Genomic DNA, 7,256 nt, shown 5'->3' on the forward strand with positions numbered 1-7,256 from the left:
CATCTCCCTCCTGCTCCTGGTTCCCTCTCTAGGCCACCTCACTCGTAGAATCTTCCAAGCTCTCCTTGAGCCCGAGCAGGGATGCCTCGCTCGCAGAATCTCCCATTCTCTCCTGGAGCCCGGGAAGGGACGCGTCGCCCCCACGGATCTCTTCCTAGCTCGCTCTCTCTCACCTCTTCACCAACTATGAATCCGCCCGAGGAATTCCCCCGGACGTCACGGCATCGCTGCTGCACGCCACCTTTTGCGGGTTACCAGCTGATTTTACCCGGCCTCCTGGAACTGGGTCTCGGCATCGGGCCCATTTTCAAAACCTCATTGGGACTTCCAGAGGTTGCATTTCCCCTGTCTGCCACTGGGTGGCTTTCCTGGAGCACTGGCCGTGACTCCTTGCTCGCAGAATCTCCCATTCAGCCCCGTTGGTCTCACCACCAGTCACAGTATCTCCCTCGTGCTCCTGGTAAAGGGAGGGAGAAGGTTCGCCCTGTTCAGCCCAACCGGGAACCATGCCTGCAAGGGGGCTCTCAGGTAGGGGCGTATCCTCCGGGGGCACCGGCCGAGGAGGGGGGCGCTGATGCCATTAGTAAATGATCTCTGGTCTCGTTATATCCTCTTACCAGTGTTCCGCAGTCAGCAGCAAATTATTCCATCCGCTCCGCTCTTACCAGTGTCCTCCATTAACTGTTAATGTGTATCAGACTTATATGTCCCTTTATATCAGAAACATTTATAATTAGAGAGACAAAAAAATTTTTCTTTTTCCTAATATATCTCTTCCCCCACAATACCCACCATATACCAATCACAACTCACTGATTCCCATATGTCAATCATGCAGGAGAAGAGTGCCACATCAATCACAAGGCTCTGTTCGCAAGGTAATTTGCATATATGAAAATTATCTTATCCATAATGCATCTTGTTTGTTATTGATGCCATCTTTCCCTGTGTTGTTGACATATAAAAATGAATAAACAGTTAATTGCATGTAGTATGTGTTATAACTGAAAAAAATATACAAATATATATATAAAAAAAAATATATATATATATATATATATATATATATATATATATATATAGTCTCCTATTTCTACAGGTGTGTAAATTGAACTACCCCCAGTGTAAGTGTAGCAAATTTATTTTTCCTCACATTGAGCCATGACCCTTGTAGGTTGTGGATACTGTCATGTTGGGGGAATAGGACCAAATGGACATGGACAGTCTTTATTCTTATGTGGGTTTTAGGAAAGGACCATTGTGGGCTGTCATCTTAGTGAATTATAAGGTGGAGCTTTTAAAAAGCATAATGCAGTATAGACATCCCTATTTAAATATATGTAAATTATTTTACCCATAATGCATTTTGTTTATTTTTGACACAATGTTTTCAATATTTTCCTGTGTTTTTTTGCATAAATAAATTAATAAATAGTGGGTACAATAGAGTAAGTTTATAAAAGATATATATATATATATATATATATATATATATATATATATTGAAAGGGGAAATAGAAAAAATATTCTCCCTATTTCTACATGTGTGTGAATTAAATTACCCCCAGAGTGTGTTAGTTTCTTTTTTCAGTAAAATCAGTCATTGGAGGGGGGTGCCAGTCCCTTGGTTTGCCAGGGGTGCTTGGACCACTAGATACACCCCTGCCCTCTGGTTCCCTGATCAGGCCAGCTCCCACAGTATCTCCTTCACGCTCCTGATAAAGTGAGGGAGAAGGTTCACCCTGTTCAGCCCAACCAGGAACCATGCCTGCAAAGGGGCTCTCACCCCGGTCACCATCTGGTTCCCTGATTGGGCCAGCTCAGTCACAGTATCTCCCTCACGCTCCTGGTTCCCTCTCCGAGGCACCTCACTCGCAGAATCTCTCATGCTGTCCTGGAGCCCTGGCTGGGAAGCCTCACTCACAGAATCTCCCATACTCTCCTGGAGCCCTGGCCAGGCTGCATTGCTCGCAGAATCTCCCATGCTCTCCTGGAGCCATGGACGGGACACCTCGCTCGCAGAATCTCCCATGCTCTCCTGGAGCCCGGGCAGGGATGCCTCGCTCACAGAATCTCCCATGTTCTCCTGGAGCCCTGGCCAGGCTGCATTGCTCGCAGAATCTCCCATGCTCTCCTGGAGCCCGGGCAGGGACGCCTTGCTCACAGAATCTCACAAACTCTCCTGGAGCCCTGGCCAGGCCACCTTGCTCGCAGAATCTCCCATGCTCTCCCAGAGCCCTGGTCAGGATGCCCCACTCGCAGAATCTCCCATGCTCTCCTGGAGCCCTGGTCAGGACGCCCTGCTCACAGTCTCCCATGCTCTCCTGGAGCCCTGGACGGGACACCCCGCTCACAGAATCTCCCATGCTCTCCTGGAGCCCTGGCTGAGACACCTCACTTGCGGAATCTCCCATGCTCTCCTGGAGCCCGGGCAGGGATGCCTCACTCGCAGAATCTCCCAAGCTCTCCTGGAGCCCGGGCAGGGACTCCTCGCTCGCAGAATCTCCCATGCTCTCGTGGAGCCCTGGCCAGGCTGCCCCATTCACAGAATCTCTCATGCTCTCCTGGAGCCCTGGCCAGGACGCCTCACTCACAGAATCTCCCTTGCTCTTCTGGAGCCCTGGCCGGGTTGCCTCGCCCCCACAGATCTCTTCCTGGCTCTCTCTCACCTTTTCACCACCTGTGAATCCACCCAAGGAATTAACCCAGACATCACGACATCACTGCTGCGCGCCACCTTTTGCGGGGCACCGGCAGATTTTACCCGCCCTCCTGGAACTGGGTCCCGGCATCCGGCCCTTTTTCAAAACCTCATCGGGACTTCCGGAGGTTGCAGTTCCCCTGTCTGCCACCGGGTGCGCCGCAGGGAAGGGATAAGGGAAGGGTCGTGCCCATTCAGCCTGGCTGTGAGACCAACGGGGCTCCTGCACTGGCGGAGGAGGCTCTCACCCCGGTCACCCTCTGGTTCCCTGATCGGGCCAGCTCAGTCACAGTATCTCCCTTGCACTCCACGTAAAGGGAGGAAGAAGGTTCGCCCTGTTCAGACCAACCGGGATCCACGCCTGCGAAGGGGCTCTCACCCCGGTCACCCTCTGGTTCCCTGATCAGGCCAGCTCAGTCACAGTAACTACCTCGCGCTCCTGGTTCCCTCTCCGGGACTCCTCGCTCGCAGAGTCCCCATGGGTCTCATGGAGCCGGGCCTGGGCCTCCTCGAGTGGGAGAAGACCCCCCCCGGCGTTCTCTCTTGCCTGCTCCTAACAATATGGCGGAGGAATTCCCCCAGACGTGACGGCATTGGTGCTGCGCGCCACCTTCAGCGGCGACTTCTCCCTCTCTTCCCCGAGGCCTTGGAAGCACCGGCCGGATGCGGGCACCCTGATACAACCTCATTGGGGCCTCCACAGAAGGGAGTATTTTTACAAGTATTGTAACTTTACCAAGTAAGGTGGCGGCATTTGCAGAGGAGCGGAAGAATATAAAGGTGAGGAGTTGGGAGGAGGGAAGGTGACCCTAGCATAATATGTATAGTGTTGGTGCACCACTGCTCATTATCATACAGAGCAGACACGTGGCGCCATTGCACCCCAAAAAAATTTTTGGGGAAAAAAATAGCCGCCCATGAAATTAAACCATGGGGAGAGTGTAAGGTGCAGAAATGCCCACCCCCAGGAGCCCCCTCCCCCCTTGTGGACACGTGGCACCATTGCACCCCAATGCACTACATTGGTGATTACAGCAGTATTTTCCCACCGTGGCCATTTTCCCAGCATTTTCCTGCCGCGGCCATTTTCCCAGCATTTTGCACATGCACTGTAAGAAGTCACTGGGAAAATGGCTGCCACGCCATTTTCCAGGTGACATGTGCATACACAGTAGACTCTGGGCACACTCTATTGCCCTGAGTCTACTGCTGACATCAGTTCGCTGATGGTAGCCGGGGAGAGAAGAGGGGGCCCCAGATGGGGAGTGAACACGGGCCACCTCCTCTCTTAATACGCCCCTGGATACACCCATGGCTGATGTATAAGTAGCATCAGTCACTTCTTAGATATCTTTTTGGGATACATGCATTAGGAATATGAATATGAATTAGCAAACAGGGCCATTAGGAGACTTTATAATGCCCTGGTACTAAAGGAGTGTGTGGTCTAGTGTATGGGAGTGTGGCCACAGCTCATTCTGAATGCTGAAGTCCTGTGTACAGGGGATGTGACCACAGCATCCAAGCCGGAACCCCAGTCATCAGGAATATTGGTCCTAACACATTGTTCTGCTGTTTTATCTCAGACAATAGCTGCAATCAACCATTTTATTAGTAAATTGTGCAATCATTTGTTTCTCACAAACATAGTATAAAACAATAGTAGTAGATCTATAAACTGCTCATTACAATGTACAAGGATTACTCAGTGATCTCTCCTATAACCAGAGCTTTATCTATCACAGGGCGCACTGAGTGGCAGGAGCAGAATGGTGATGATCACACACATCAGCCCTGCGGATGCTGCCTATGAAGACTATCGCAGCACACTCACCTACGGGAGCAAGGCCAAGCACATCAAAACACTGGTGAGCAGCCCCCAAGGGGTAGCTGCATATTTATCTATGTTACTGGGCAGGGGTGTCTTTAGAGAGGAGGGGGCCTGTGTGCATCCCCCATCATGGGCCCCCTCCTCTCACTCCGGTGGCTGGCAGCCGACTGACATGGCTGGCCAGCCACCGCAGAATCAATAGACTCTGGGCACTAGAGTGTGCCCGGAGTCTATTGTGCATGCGCACATCGCCAGGGAAATCACCATTTTCCTGGCGATTTCCTCACAGCACATGCGCAAAACACCAGAGAAATGGCCACAGTTCCCAATTTCCGGGGTTTGTGCAGCGCTGGGAGACCCGATGCGGGACCTCGGAGAGGTAAGTGTTACATAATATGGGTGCAGAGTCTGCAGTGTGGGCCCCGGGGGCACGTGTGCCCAGCACACCCTGCACCCATTATAGATGCGCCCCTGTTACTGGGTATAACTGTGGTGGAACAAGGGATTTATTATTAAATAAAATAAACATTATGAACATTCAAAATCCGTTTCATTAGAAGATTGGTTGGAATGTGATCTTTTACTTTCTTTTGAAAATTCAGCTGCCAATTAAATTATGTAAAAAATATCTACTACAGGCTCAATCAGTCATAAATGCTACACCTGTGGTATTACATGTCTGTGTGAGGACACGTAGGTTACCCATCCATAATCTCCTGTCTCCCTGTTTTCTGTGACTGTGTCGGTTCCCAGTAACTAACTCTCTGCTGTTTACCCTTCCTCCTGTAAGTGGAGAGGAACCGTGTTTGTGCCCCCACAAAATCCCTGAGGCTACAAGAGAAAGGAAAGTGCAGCTCAGAGATCATCATTCTCCAGGTATTCATGTATCTTATAATGAAAAGATTGAGGGGTCTGTTTATCATAGTTGTGCACTAACAATCTGCATCACCACTTATCCTAGCAATACAGATTCTAGTTACACCACAAGTTACCATGCTGGGTGGTTGGGATGTGTGTACATATGCTGGTCTTTACAGTTACAGATTAGGGAAAGGAAGTAACTGACCCAGGAACTATAGGAACAAATAGGGGTTTATACTTCCAAACTATAATCCATTGACTAACTAACGCATAAACATATACCAGACATAGTAGTAACTGTACTATTTCTGTATTCATTTACATAGAGCCAGCCCATAAGGACCATGGTCCTATAAGACGATCTGCATAAGTATTTTGTGCGGATATCACATGAACAATATGTAACAATGTGATTATGGATAGAAATGTAAAATGATGAAAATGTATGTAATGTATATATAAGAATAGATTGTGATGAAGTATTTTTTTAGCTATTACTATATAAATATTAATCATAATACACCATAATATCTAGCTGTGGGCAGAGACAGTACTATGGGAGACAATGGAGGCACCTGCAGCCAGGCTCCAGCTCTGAAGGGGCACCTCCTCCATTGTCCACAACATATTCACCCCACTTAGGGCTGTAACTATGGGTCTGATTCAGAGCCGGACGCTATTTGCGCTCGCTCGTTCAGAAAAAAGGGGTGGCTATTTAAATTAACCGTTCGCTCTTTGCAGTCTGTTCACGCCTCTATGTCTGAACGAGCGAACAAAACATGCGGTCGTAATTTTGAAAAAAACGCCCTCTGGCCGCTCGCATCATATGTCATGTCCGCTATTTATTAGATTAATCGAGTACATCGAAAGGTGAATGAACTGCTCGCTATTCTTGTGGTTGGATTTTCCAACCGCAATCTTGCGAGCAGTTCTGACTATAAAACAACCAAGTGATGTGGTCAATGACGCTGCTTTATTAATTATGCACACACTTAAAATGCCAGTTTTGACCATTAGGTATGCCTGCGTTCTGATCTCCACTCCCCGTTTTCAAGCACCTTCCCCTGTTACCACCCACATACGCCTCCTACTGTCACTCAAAATAGCAGGCATTCGCTATTTAGTGAGCACACGATTTGCGGCCGCACTGACTGGTTCGCACATGCGTATTACAATCCGTATGCATGCGCAGATGTGCGAACATCGCTCAGAACGAACGAGTGGCCGCTTACGAGCGGCTCTGAATGAAGCCCTATGTCCCCGGAGTGTACCTTCACAGCTGCCCAATACATGGCACCCCTTTCCGGCACCTGAGAAGCCACCATACACTAGGGAAGAGCTCCATGTCAGACCACCAGCTGCTGCCTTCTTCTGTCTATAGCCTAGCTGCATGCGAATTGCTCCAAAACAAGTGTCAGCGGCTGTGACAGGGGGAGGGCACCAAATTATAACTTGCCTCCGGGCGTCTGGGATGAATTTATGCCACTGGATATGGGTATTATATTGTACTAATCTTAGCTATTGTTACTAGTCCTTTAGGTGCAAATGTGTCTGTATTCACTTTTTAGGGCATTGCTGCCTAAATTGTCATCCGTGGACCCAATGCCAAGAAAACACCTGGCAGTACCTGAGGCCATGCCAAGAATACACCTGGCAGTACCTGAGGCCATGGACCCCATGCCAGGAAAACACCTGGCAGTACCTGAGCCCGTGGACCCCATGCCAAGAAAACACCTGGCAGTACCTGAGCCTGTAGTCCCTATGCCAAGAAAACACCTATCAATACCTGAGGTAACTGTTTTCAGTGTCATTGTGGTTACTTACCTTTTCCTTATGTCCTAGCATTTATACACCTTTGTCATA

Source organism: Taudactylus pleione, unplaced genomic scaffold (assembly GCF_031769625.1).
Source record: "Taudactylus pleione unplaced genomic scaffold, aTauple2 ptg000384l, whole genome shotgun sequence".
Lineage (NCBI taxonomy): Eukaryota > Metazoa > Chordata > Amphibia > Anura > Myobatrachidae > Taudactylus > Taudactylus pleione.